At 41.2% G+C, this 14,230-nt stretch overlaps 1 protein-coding gene and 1 long non-coding RNA gene across 2 annotated transcripts in view; one reads left to right on the top strand and one right to left on the bottom strand.

Moving 5' to 3' along the window:
- Positions 1-14,230, top strand: part of tenm3 (teneurin transmembrane protein 3) — a 1,636,378-nt gene that overhangs the window by 733,911 nt on the left and 888,237 nt on the right. The gene's annotated exons all lie outside the window — the stretch shown is intronic.
- LOC132396617 (uncharacterized) lies at positions 1,189-13,852 on the bottom strand. The gene is made up of 3 exons (XR_009513048.1): positions 13,565-13,852; positions 4,375-4,442; positions 1,189-2,206 (listed from the first exon to the last, which is right to left on the bottom strand). It is a non-coding gene; the product is annotated as an uncharacterized LOC132396617 (long non-coding RNA).

Raw genomic sequence — 14,230 nt, forward strand, 5'->3', positions numbered from 1 at the left:
CTTACTTTATTTTCATTCCTTAAAGGTCTTATTTGATTTCATGCTCTTAAGGGTGACGTATACTTCTTTTTTTTTCTTCTTTTTGACTGAACTTTCAGTATCTCGTTATCCAACGTTCTTGAATATTGTCACCTTATCTATTGTCCTCACAAAAACTTGCTGGACCTGAACACTAGACTCCTACATCTCTGATATGAATTTACCCTCAAACAGCCACACCCTTTCCCCAGCTTCTGCCTGACAGGCATGCATACTCCTGCACCATGGAATGTGCCAGTGGGTAACATTAATTTACAGACACACTACACTAGAAAACCAACAATTTTAGGTTAGTCCAAACTACGTCCTTCACCAAGGTGATGATCTTCCAGCAGTAGATGATATTTGTTTCAGTATGCATTGCTGAAAGCATACTATAGACTAAAGATTCCTCTGATATGATACCTGGTGTTGTGGTCTGAAACTCATGGTGAAAGCTTGGGTATTGAGGTTAACTGTTCAGTGTCAGCAGTCTGCTCATCATTATGTTGTGGTTTGTTTCAATCTCAGTCAAAGACAACAACACAAAACTATGTCTACTTGATGGTTCTGAATTGGAAATGCTTCTCTCTTGTTGGCTGTAGCAGGTCAACAGGACCACGGGGGAACTAATGCCATCATAAATCCAGACCCATGATGTAGACAGACCTGACCAGCAAAATACATCTGGCCAATCTGTCAACTGCACATAAAATCCACAACAATATTATAACAAACCCTAAAATACTCATTATAAATCTACAGTGTACATTGAAAAGCTTGGGCTGCTTTGCCTTGGAATAGGAATATTACAAAATGGCTTCCTAGTTGCACTCAAGCTGATGATAAGTTCTGATGGAGAAAAAATACTCCCTCTGGATCAATACCTAGATATAATAGATTTTAAATTATTGGCAATATATTGTGGAGAGTTGAGGAGGGCTTTTGTCTCACAGGCTATTGTTAGGATCTGGAACGTTGTACTTGGAAACTGATTTCATGAATAATTTTGAAAGGGAGTTGGGTAGATTCTTGAGGATGAAAAATGTGCAGACTTATAGACAAAAGTGGAACATGACGACTCTTTCAAAGATGCAGTGATGACATGTTTCTATGGCTCTTTGAATGTTACACAAGGAAACTGTTGGTCAGTATGATGAATAAATGCATTAGTAAAGTCTTTTATCATTACCTTTCAGAAACAATTCAAGACACATCACACGCCGTGAGTACATCTGAAATCTTGTAGATTTGCTTTACACACAGCAAGATTTTCTCAAGTGTAATTGTAATTGAATCTGATTTTCCTTTGGCATTTTAAAAACTACTCCAATTTATTTTAGTGAGGGGGCTGTTCAAAGGTATTGTAATATTTAATCCAAAAGTCTGCATCTTAAACAATACAGCACTCCCTCAGTACAACACCAGAAAGTTATCCAACTGTACGCAGTTAGATCCTGGTATGAAGTTTTAATTCACATGGTCATTATGCTTTGACAGAACCTCAAAATTATTCCACCGGCTGTTGCAAGTGATCACAGTTCAGTGTAGTGATTAGGGTTGTGCCAGTAGGTCTGAGAAGTGAAAGGCTGAAAGGAAGTAGCTGCACTTTACAACCGCTGAGTTGGATTTGTAATGTAAAACTGAATGGACCAATTCAGATAAAGGGTCTTAGCCCAAAATGTCAACTGTCTATTTACCTCCACAGACAACACATACAAAATGTTGGAGGGATTTAGCAGTCCAGACAATATTCTTGATTAACTTCTCATCTTTTTTCCCCAGCCCTGATGAAATGTTGACCTTTTCCACTTTTCCACAGATGTTGCTTGACCCGTTGAGTTCCTCCAGCATTTTGTTGGTTGCTCTAGATTCCAGCATCTGCACAAATTTACTGAAGACTTTTTAAAGATTACCTGTATTTGTCAAACGTACATTGAAAAATCAAAATGGTTTGTGATAAAGCTTTGCACTGTTTTTGTTGTACATGCTACGTTTGTATTTTGCTGTGACATTTCTGATTAATATTGACCACTGCACAGCTGGCTGTTATCACAAGCGGGTGGAGTACAGAAAATATCAAGCTTGGCTGTGATTCCTCTTCCTCTTGTCAAAGAAACAGGTTGAAGCTGACGATCAAGACTCACACATGGGTAATCAGTTGTAGTCTGCTGAGAAAGTCAGGGCTCTAAGGTTAACGTGAGGGGGAGAGAAAATGAAAGCACAGTTAATGTCACCGGAGCATCAGAGATCTCATCCTAGCTTCCTTACAACTTGGGATTTTATACACTTCAACTATGAAAAAGAACACTTTGGAAAGAAGGGGTGGTGAAAGCATATGCTACAGTCCTTTGGGCAGTATCACACTGTTAGAGGATGGCTTTCAGAGGAAGCTGCCCTTGACAGAAATCAGTCTTGGCAGAAACTTCTTAATAATCTGCTCTTTAAATCTAAACAGGCCGGCAGGTACAGATGGCTCTGGTTTGGCATTACATCAGTGTTTCCCTTGGTACTCAGAGAAACATCGTTTACATCAAAGATTCTCTCTGTATCAGCCTAAGCTCCCACTGATTCTACCTGTTTGAAACGCACAGTCAGCAGGGTGTATTTTCACCTTGGCTTCCGACCAGGACAGAGGGTTTACATTCTCTCGTTAAACTTATGCCAGCTTTGTGTCTGCTTTGGATTTGCTTGTGTCCAGAGTTGCCAGCGCAAATTGGGATGGCATTTTTTTTTAAAAGGCCAGTGACATAATTTCACAAACACTTGGACAAAAAGCCCTTTAAGTCACCTTCCTAGATGACAAGGATTGAAGTAATTCATCCATGCACCTCATGAATTCAGATCATGAATCTACAATTGATTCTACAAGAATTCCATTTGAGCGAAGTTCTACTCCAATCTTCATGTAATAGGACAAAGAAAGCAAATTTGGAGCATTGCTTCACAATGAAAAGAGTGCAGGAGTTCAGGGCTCTGGAATGGCTTCATTACTTGAGACTTCAGGAAGTATTCCTTTACATAGGGGGTTTGATCATTAACAGGAATGAATCGCTGGGAAAAATAGTTGAGGCCAAAACTCCTCATTCTGGAAGGTTAAGACCAAAATAGATCCAATGCTTTCTTTCACCCTCATCTCCCTTTAATTCATTCAAATGTCATGTTGACTTACAACATGGCCTCCATTCAATTTCTGGATTACGTCAGGCAGCTGGCTGACTGAATTTTGCTGGAGTCATGGTCAGAGAATCTAGGCTCATAGAGCACTACACCACAGAAATGAGCCCTTTGGTCTCGCCAGCCCGCGCTGAACTATTATCCTGCCTAGTCCCATCAACATGTACGTGGACTATAACCCTCTGTGCCCCTGCCATTCATGTACTTATCCAAACTTCTCTTAACTGTTGAAATCAAATCCCCATCCACTGCTTCCACTGAAAGCTCATTCCCCACTCTTGCCAACCTCTCAGTGAACAATCCCTCCTTCAGGTTCCCCTTAAATATTTCACCTTTTGCTCTTTACCTATGACCTCTAGCTCTAGCCTCACCCAAACTCAATGGAAAAAAGTCTGCTTGTATTTACCCTATCTATTGTATACCCTTTATAATTTTGTATATCTGTATCAAATCTCCCCTCATTCTCCTAACGCTAGGAAATAAAGTCCTAACGTATTCATCCTCAAAGTTTAAAATTTGAATAAAATTTATAATCCAAGTACATAAATGTCAGAATATACTACCGTGAGATACATTTTCTTGTGGGCATTCATAGTAAGTAGAAAGAAACACAACATAATCAATGAAAAATTGCACGTGACAGGGTCAGATAAACAATCAAGGTGTAAATACAAGAAAAAAATAATAATAAATAAGCAATAAATATTGAGAGCACGAGATGCAGAGTCCTTAAAAATGAGTGTATGGGTTGTGGAATCAGTATAGTGTTGGGATGATGGAAGTTATCCCCTTTGGTTATGGTTGAAGTGTACCAACTGTTCCTGAACCTAGTGGTGTGGGACTGAACATTCCTATACCTTCTTCCTGATGGCAGCAGTTAGAAGAGAGCATGGCCTGGATGGTGGGGGTCCTTGATGATGGATGCTGCTTTCCTGCGTTAGTGCTCCTTGTAAGTGTGCTCAATGGTGGGGAAGGCTTCACCCATGGTGGACTGGACTGTATCCACTACTTTTTGTAGTTTTTTCCATTCAAGAGCATTGATGTTTCCATACCAGGATGTGATGTAACAAGTTAGTACACTCTCCACCATGCATCTATTAAAGTTTACCAAAGTATAGCTGACATACAGTTTTTACAAGCTTCTAAGTTCAAAGTAAAATGTATTATCAGTGTACATACATGTCACCGCAATCAGCCCTGAGATTCTTTTTCCTGTGGGCATACTCAGCAAATCTATAGAACAGTAACTGTAAACAGGATCAATGATCAACAAACTGTGCAAATGCAAATATAAATAAATAGCAATAAATAACAACAGCATGAAATAACAATAAAAACATAGAACATTACAGCACAGTACAGGCCCTTTGGCCCACAATGTTGTGCTGACCCTTAAACCCTGCCTCCCATATAACCCCCCACCTTAAATTCCTCCATATACCTGTCTAGTAGTCTCTTAAGAGTCCTTAAAGTGAGATCTTTGGTTGCGGGAACATCAGAAATAGAATGAGTGGAGTTAACCTCTTTTGTTTAAAAGCCTGATGGTTGAAAGGTAGTAACTGTTCTTGAATCTGGTAGTGCAAGTCCTGAAGCACTTGTAGCTTCCACCTGATGGCAAAAGTGAGAAAAGAGCTTTGCCTGCATGGTGAGGATTTTTGATGATGGATGCTTCTTTTCAATGGCAACATTTTATGTAGATATGCTGAAAGGTTGGTGGGCTTTATTTGTGATGTACCAGTTTGAATCTACAAAGTACTACCATTTGTAGGATTTTCCTACAAAATCCTTGGCTGTGGAACGTAGACGTGCTGCCATCTTTTCTTTGTAATGTTGGACCCGGGAGAGATCCTCTGAAATGGTAATAAAGTTGCTGACCCTCTCCATCTTTGATCCCCTGATGGAAAAGGCTCATGGATCTCTACGAACCAATAATCAGCTCTTTGGTTTTCCTGACATTGAGGGAGAGGATGTTGTTGTGGCACCACTCGGCCAGATTTTCAGTCTCCCTCCCTATATGCTGATTCCTCACCACCTTTGACTTGGCCCACACGATGATGTCATCAGCAAACTTAAATATGGCACTGGAGCTGTGCTTAGACTCACAGTCTTAAGTGTAAAGCAAGTAGAGCAGGAGACTAAGCACACAGCCTTGAGGTGCACCAGCACTGATGGTGATTGTGGAGGAGATATTGTTCCTAATTTGAACTAATTGGTGTCTGCAAGTGAGGAAATCGAGAATCCAGCTGACTGATTAGATTTGAGGGGTTGACAGTATTGAATGCATAGCTCTAGTAAATGAAAAACATCCTGATGTACACGTCTTTATGGGCCCAGTGACCTTTCCCTATAAATCTGCTCCTCTATTCCTCACAATATCTTTGGACTATAATAGAAAAAAGGAGTTACTTTCCCCAAGCAGTAAGGCTAATCAACATCTGCACCCACTAACCCATCCCTCCACAACTATTACTTTATTATTTCCTATCAGTCACTCCTCTGCCTAATGAAACTTTACCGACATACAATGAATCTGTGTAAATTACATGTTTATTATTATTATTATTATTATTATTATTATGTTCTTATAGGTTTTTTGTGCTGCATCAGATCCAGAATAACAATTACTTGGTTCTCCTTTATTTTTGTGTACTGGAAGCCCAGCAATATATGATAGAAGTTCTTATAGTACATCAAACTAATCTGCTCAAAGAACTCAGAGGTTCAAGTAGCATCTGTGGGAGAAAAGGAATGTTAAAGTTTTTGGTCAGAACTCTGTTTCAGGTTAGAGAAATTTGAGTTTGTTTTAACTTTTCTGTTCAGTTTCTTAATAATTTTAATGACCGAGCATACACTCAGTTGCCACTTTATTAGGCACAGGAGTTGAACCCAGTTTGGTCTTCTGCCACTATAGAGTATCATTCGACGTGTTGTGCATTCAGAGATGCTCTTCTGCACACCACTGATGTAATATGTTACTGTTGCCTTTCTGTCGGTGTGAACCACTCTAGCCATTGTCCCCTGACCTCTCTCCCTAACGAGGCATTTTCAACCACAGAACAATGGCTCACAGGATGTTGTTTTGCAACATACTCTGTAAACTCTGGAGACTGCAGTATGTGAAAATCCCAGGAGATTAGAGGTTCCTGACATGCTCAAGCCACCAACAATCATTCACGGTCTGATATTTGGTCTGAACAATTGAACTGCTTGACCATGTCTGAAAGCTTTTGCGCATTGGGTTACTGCCACATGATTAGCTGATTATATATTTGCATTAATGAGCAAGTGTACAGAGTGGCCACTGAATGTATGCCTATTTCAGAGGGGCAGGTCACAGTACTGACAGCCTCTTCACAGTTTGAAGCCATCTCTGTGCCTTTTCCTTTTTGAACATCTTGTTCCTTCTCAAATTTGTAATTGTTCCTTTAGGCAAAATTGCTGCTCCCCTCTTCTCTTTTTCATCCTTTCACTCTGTCTCTCATCTCAAACAGAAATCTTCTAGCAGTTCAATAGCAATATTATGACCAGATATTCAAGAGAGGAAAATCAAATCTGGAATACGAAGGCTGAAAATTAGTGAGAGAGAGGTTGGATGGCAGAACAACAAAAGTTCAGAGTATAAACTTTTTGACCTTTTGGCAGGCTTCAGCCATCGCAGGGGCATTCCTTTTGAACAGAGATTAGGAGGAATTTCCTTGACCATAGTGTGGTGAATCTGTGGAATTAATTGCACAGATGGCTGTGGAAGCCTAGTCATTAAGTATGTTTAAAGTGAAGTTTGATAGGTCCTTGATTAGTTTCGGCATTAAAGGTTACTTGGAGAAGGTAGGTGAATGGGGTTGAGAGGGATCAGCTCAATGGGTCAAATTGCCTAATTCTGCTCCTATCTAATGGTCTTATAAATGTAAGAACTGTAGTTCATGAGATAAATGAGCTGAATGTGCAGGCAGACACATGAAAGTGTAACAGAGAGGCAACGGATCACAGATGCAGGAATCTGGAGCAACTAAGAATCTGCTGGAAGAACTCAACAGTTTGAGTTGTATCTGTTGGAGGAAAAGAATTGTTTGTGTTTTAGGTTGAAACCCTGCTCAGGGATTTATCCTGAAATGCCAATTCATTTCCCCCCACCGATGCTGCTCCACCAGGTGAGTTTTTTTCCAGCAGACTGTTTGTTGCAGTTGGAAGTGTCACATCTTGTTCTCACTCTGAAACATTATTTAAAGGTGGTGGGGGGGGGGCAATTTAACATTTCTGTTTGAGATGAGAGACGGAAGTGAAAGGATGAAAAAGAGAAGAGGGGAGCAGCAATTTTGCTTAAAGGAACAATTACAAATTTGAGAAGGAACAAGTTGTTTGAAGGATCATCACCTGGGGTTATGTAGGTTAAGCTGAGGAACATAAAAGGGCTAATCACATTGTTGGAAGCAGTTTGTGCAGATAGGAGAGCAAGTTTACAGGAAAATACCTGACAAGTACAGAAATTTAAAGCAATTTTATTTATGTTTTATTTAGTGATATAGTGCAGAGTAGGCTCTTTGAGCCACGCTACCACAGCAACCCCACACTCCCAATTAATCCTACCCTCATCACAGGACAAATTACAATGACCAGTTAACCTGCCTGATATGTCTTTGGACTGTGGGAGGAAATCACATGCATTCCACAGGGACAGAGACTCCTTACAGAATGCTGCCAGATTTGAACTTCGAACTTCAGCTGTAATAGTATCATACTAAACAGTACACTACAGTGACAGCCTTTTCTTACAGCTACAATGTTTTAATCCTAATCCCAACCTCATGGACCTACTTCGGACCCTCTGCAGTGTAATCACATCACTCCTTTAATCTGGTTTCCATAACTGCACCCTAATGGGTGTCTCACCAATTCCGACAAAACTTTCTTCCTTTTATGTTCACTACATGACTGAGAAAGGAAAGCAGCTCATGTCCCTTTTTAACCAGCACAATGGCTTATCCTGCTAACTTAGGGATTTGTAGTATTACAGACAAAGATCGTCACTACATCTCAGTATCTTTCCATTGATTTTATCCCCTTGCCTCGGAGAGATACGCCATGAAATAATCCCATTGTGTCTCTCCCCATTTGCACTCTCCCAAAAATCTACCAACACACTAGGGCCAACAACGTTGGGATGTGAGAGGAAACTGGAGTACTCAGAAGAAACATCTGCAGACACCACACAAGCGCTGGGGTTAAGATTAAAGCTGGGGCTCTAGCATTGTGGGACAGAGGCTTTATAAGTTGTGCCACTGCACCATCCTCCTTTCCCACCTCCCTAAATGCATTATCTCATTCTTCTCTGCATGAAATTCCATTTGCCACTTTTCCACCCAGCTGAGCAGACTGTTTATATCTTCCTCTGCTCAAGCATTTCTTCCTCTCTGTTATGGTCAATTGCTGGCTCATCTGCAATCTTTGTTCTAACATCCACTACATTTAAGCTACCACAAAAACCAACAAAGTAAGTACCAAACCCTTTGGAAACCTACCGACACAAAATATTTGGAAAACATTTTCCCTTGGGTCCTGCCACTGAACAGACTTTGGATTAAATTTGCTACTCTACCTTGGATATTTGTGTGAGGTTTTACATCCTTCAAAACAGCCTCCAATTCAAGACCCTGTGAAAAGATTTGCTTAAGTTCAAAGTTCAAGGTACATTTATTATCAATGTATATACTGTATTGTACAACCTTGAGATTTATCTTGTTACAAGCAGCCACGAAACAAAACAAAGAAAAGATTTAAAAAAGACCTTCAAACTCTTTAAATACAGAGGAAAAAAAGCAATTCAACAATAGCAATCAAATAGTGTTCTGAACTGAAGTCCACAAAAACAGTCCTGTCCATAGACCCTAACAAAGCGGGACAGCAAACTGACCCAATCTGGCTCTGCCACCCTGACCTTTTCAATCTGACCTGGCACTGAACATCGGGTTCAGTTGCTTCAGTACACACCAGGGTCTGGGTCCTACTGCCTCGATTTGGCCTGTACTGAACCTTTACAATTTGGCCAGCACTTTAAATCGATTGAACCTCAGGTCTTCCTTGCTCTCACTGACTCACTTCACCTCAGTTCTACCACATTGCCCTGCCTCCAAATCCTAAGGCAAGTTACGTGCTCTTGTTTGCGATGATCGTTTACCAGGAAAATAGTGATTAACAATTTTTTTTCTTTCATTAGCCACCAGCCAGACGTCACTGAGATTCACCAGTGCCAGCTTAAACTGAATTGCATCAGCACACTGTTCTCATTGACCCTCTTTGTTACCTCCTCAAAATCTTAGTCAAGTTAGTCAGACATAATTTTTCTCTTTACCAATCCCATGTTGGCTGTTCTTGATTAATCAAAATGAAGGTTTACTCTGTCACTTTTGATTTGAATCAAATAAACATGCCCATCAATAAAATTAAACTAACTTACTTGTAATTACTGTATTTAACCCTTCCTCCAATTTTAAATAGCAGTAGAATATTAGCTGTCTTCCAGTGCTCTGGCACTAATCCTGTAACTCAGTAGGATGGAAAAAATAACACTCAAAGCTTCTGCAATTTCATCCATTCCTTCTTTTAACTACCTGGTATTTCATCTTGGCCTAGTGATTTGAACATTTTCAACTATGCTAAACTCCTTAATACTTCCTCTCTTACAGTATTTCAAATTAAATCAAATTTAATTATCATTCAGACCATGCATAAATACAGCCGAACAAGGCAGCGTTCCTCTGGGGCCAAGGTGCAAAGCATTCAAAATAGCACGCAAACATTCAAAATTAGCAAGTAACAAAATTCAAAATATCGAGCAAAGAAGCATATTCAGTTGAAAAGAAAACACATACAGTCCAAGACCCTGAGTAACAATGTGCAACAATCGATGGCAAGTCTCCCGGCAGTGTACAGTTACACGCAATCCAGCCTGTCATTCCACAGCTCAAACATGAGAGGGCAGCACCATCAGGAGAGGCCAGACCCCAGCCGAGCTCAACTACACTGCAGCACTTCCTTGTCTCTCACCTGGTCTGCAGCAGCAGACAAGCCTGACACTTGAGACCTATTTCTCGCCACAACTGAGGTTACATGGTTTCCATGTTGACTGGAATGCCCCATCCCATTTACTTATGTCATACTGTTCGAGCTTTAGCATGTACCTCTTATATGGCCAAAGCATGCCTTGATTCATCAGCTAAATCTTGGGTTACCAACCTGGCCTCCATGGATCCCTTTCTTAATGGTATTGGTGCATGGCATAAAAAAGGATGGAAACCCCAGCACTCTGTCCCCTTTCCACCATCAGGTCTGTTATGAACTGGCTGCCCACAGTTCTTCTGAATGGAATATTAGGATATTGTGCCCTGTATGCTTTACACCCTGATTGCATCTCACTAAAAAAAAGATTTCAATTACCCTGATATTTCTAGGCACACAAGAGACTACAGGTGTACTCTGGAACATCTCAATTTAGATAGTATCTCATTCTTTCATCATCAGCACTCCCCAACAGTTCTGTGGGAGTCGCTTTACAAGAGTGACTGCAGAAGTTTGGGAAGTCAGCACACCAGTATGTTTTCAAGGACTATTTCATTTCCCTTTCAAGGAAGAGCAATGAATACTAGTCTTGCCAGTAATGCCCACAGTGTGAGCAATGAATAATACTTTTAAAGTCACACTATAATGTTCTTTCAACTGTGAAAGTCTTCCTCTCATAGGCTGAATCCTCAATGTATTTATTTCAAACTAAAGTTCACCTTTAAAAAGTTTCTGCAGTTGCTCTCACTGGTGCCCTTGGACCACTGCCCCCTCCTCCTTTGTTAGATTGTAGCGCTCTCCTTTGCCATGTTCTGTTGTTCTTGCAGACTACAAAGAGTTGTGAAAAAGAACACAAAATAGGCCAAGAGAACTCTCAGATTCTGTGCCTTGAAAATTAACTGCATGACAATGTCAAACTATGTGCAGTTTTCTCACCTTAGAAAAATAAGAACGCAAGTAAATAGGAGAAGGAATTGGCTGCCAGGTCCCACAAGCTTGCCCCACCATTCAACATGATCATGGAGGATCAATACTGAACTCATTTCTTGTTCTGTTTCATTCCCCCATAGCCATAATTTCCTTGACCTGTCAGATATTTATCTATCTCCACTTTATATATTTCTAATTATCCACCTCCAATATTTCCTGTAGTAATTATCCTCTGGATCATGCATCACATTGAACTGGTGCTGCTAAGTTAACAAATTTTACGTCAGATGCCAGTGATAATAAACCTCACTCTGACATTCAAGATTCAACACTGTTTATTGACATTCTTCAGTACACTGGTAGAAAGGGGAATGAAATGATTGTTCGGCCGGATGCAAAGCTGTGTAAAGATTACAATAGGCATAGAGAACACAATAACATACACAACAAGTATGAACACAATCATATCAAACACAATGTGCAAATTGCTGTTATATACACAGACTGATTGTATGTATATAAAGTGACACTAGGCGATGTGAAGGTAGAGATGATGATTGTAGCTCTATCCATGTGGAGTTCTTTCATTAACATGAGAACATCTACAGATGCTGGGAAATCCAGACCATCACACACAAAATACTGGTGGAACTTAGCAAGCCAGGCAGCGTCAATGGAAAAGCGGAAACAGTTGCCCTTTCAGGCCAAGACCCTTCATCAGGACTGGGGACAAAAGTCAGAGCGGGAAGGTGGGGAGAGGGGAGGGTGAAGTACAAGGTGGTAGGTGATATGTGAAACCGGGAGTGGGGGAGTTTATCCTTTTCCATAGATGCTGCCGGGCCTGCTGAGTTCCTCCATCATTTTGTGTGTGTTGCTTCGAGTTCTTTCACTGTTCTGTTTTCAACATCTACACTGTGGAGTCCCCTCTCGCTGCTAAATAAGGTTTTAAACATAAAGGAATTTGGTTGGACTGTCTTGTCCTGTCACCCACGTGTGATACCTCAATTGAATCTGAAATGAAAAACTATTTCTGTTCAGAATCCTCCGTTGTATCTGAGAAGCCCCAACTGGGCGACTACAGATTGAAACCAACTGACTGGAGCACGCAGAATACAAACTTCAACTACCCTGGCGCAAATTTCAGCGTAAGGTCCAGATGTAGCATTCAGGATTCTGTGATACACATCAAGAAACCTCTATGTTTGTTTCAAGACAATGCTCTGGACGCGTGGAAATGACCAACTTCTAAAGTTATCTGGCGCATACCAGTTGCGGCTGAACTTCGCAAAGAATGGGCCGCCAATGGGCATCCACTCGCGAAATAAGACCATGGAGCCTAATTAAATTCCATTCACTTTTTTTACACGCATACCTCGAGTTTATCAGAAATCTACCTCAAAATATTATAGACTAAAGCAAGTTTTTGGATTTGTTTCGATGTCGCATTTTAGAAATAAATGAACTAAGTAGATGTACTTTGGGAGGTTTTTTGTATCCAATCCATAAACTATAACCAAAATCCACGTACGTCATACCATTTTTTGTTGAAGCACCTTGCTTTATCCCTTTCGGGAAGGGAAGTACTGTACATTGAATTTCTCTTTTGTGATTTTTGTCTCCCTCGGACATCCTGCACAATGAACTCCTGAGCAAAGACCAGGGAAGGGAAGGAGAGAAGCAGTTCACAGGGAGAAAAGTGTCAGTCGCCTCCAGGTCGGCTCTTCCGTCTTCCCGCTGCTCAGCAAAATCAGTTGACGGAAGTAAGTCCGTCTGGGAGAACAGAGCGACCGAGTCCCTTCTGAACGTTCACGTATCCCCTTCCCGTACTCAAAAATCACCTAAATACACACTCTGTTTATATAATTTTCAAGAAGGAAAGAGATTACGTGCGTTTTTGCTTGCCAGTTCAAAGGATACGATGAATAATTTACTCATCGCGTGATTACGTTGATTGTCTCCGGGGAGTCTGTTGCTGGAACCGGCGAAGTTATCCGAGTTGTTTGGGAATATTGGGAGTTAACTACATTCCGTGCGACTGGGAGGACGCGTGATGCAGACCAAATATGAGGTTTCCCTTCTAAAAATATTCTATGTACTCGCAACCATGGCTTTTCAAAGAAAACAAACCCAGTAACGTCCATTGCCATTTTCATTTCTGGTGGCAACCCATAAACAACACGATTGCTACCCAGTTCACAAGTTGGAACATGGTATCCGAACTTCTGTTGTATAAGTCGTCTACCTTTTTCCAACAATCTCCATATGCAAACAAGCAGAATAATCTGCAAATGTGTTTAATTCCTTAACACAGAGCTTCCCTGAAGAGGAATAAAGATTGTGCATTTAGTCGGGACAGGGTTATACACACATTCCACTGAACACTTACCTTCAAACGTTAAGCCGTTTGGGGTTGGTCGATGGAGGGGATAATATTTTTAATGTTGAAAGTGAAAAGTGTGAACAGATCCTAATCACGAGAACCTCAGCATAGCCACATAAAAGAACATTTCGTCCTCTAAGACAACCTCAAACATAACACTAATCGAAAACACAAGAGGTTTAGGAGACCTATGGCGGGTACTTAGAGCTGACACACAAGGGTTAACGAGAGCGCGGTGTAGTACAACCTTAAACTATCATGTCGTGTTGTTGGTGGTAGTAATTAGCTGCGTCCCGTCGCATGGCAGTTTCGGAAAGCAAGTACCGCGGCATAATTCACCACCAGGTTTATTTATGGCTGACCCCTTAAATCACTGAATCGTTCATGCACTGATTGGACACGGCGAGGGAGGACGGGCGCTCTCTGCAGCAGCCTCGCTAGACTGAGGGGGGTGTGTGTGTGTGTGGATCAGAAGCAAACGCCAGCAACACCGACAAAGCACAACCACTGCCGCCTACCTTCATCCCACAGCATCCCCCCCTCCCACTGCCAACCCGCCAAAAGAAGGGAGTCCTCCTGGGACAACCCCTCCCCCAACAGCGATCGGTTGCTCTGCCGGGTATTTGTGTGTGTGTGTGTGTGGGGGGAGGAGAAAGCCCGCTCGCCCCAGCT

Source organism: Hypanus sabinus, chromosome 7, assembly GCF_030144855.1.
Source record: "Hypanus sabinus isolate sHypSab1 chromosome 7, sHypSab1.hap1, whole genome shotgun sequence".
In the NCBI taxonomy this organism is placed as follows: Eukaryota; Metazoa; Chordata; class Chondrichthyes; order Myliobatiformes; family Dasyatidae; genus Hypanus; species Hypanus sabinus.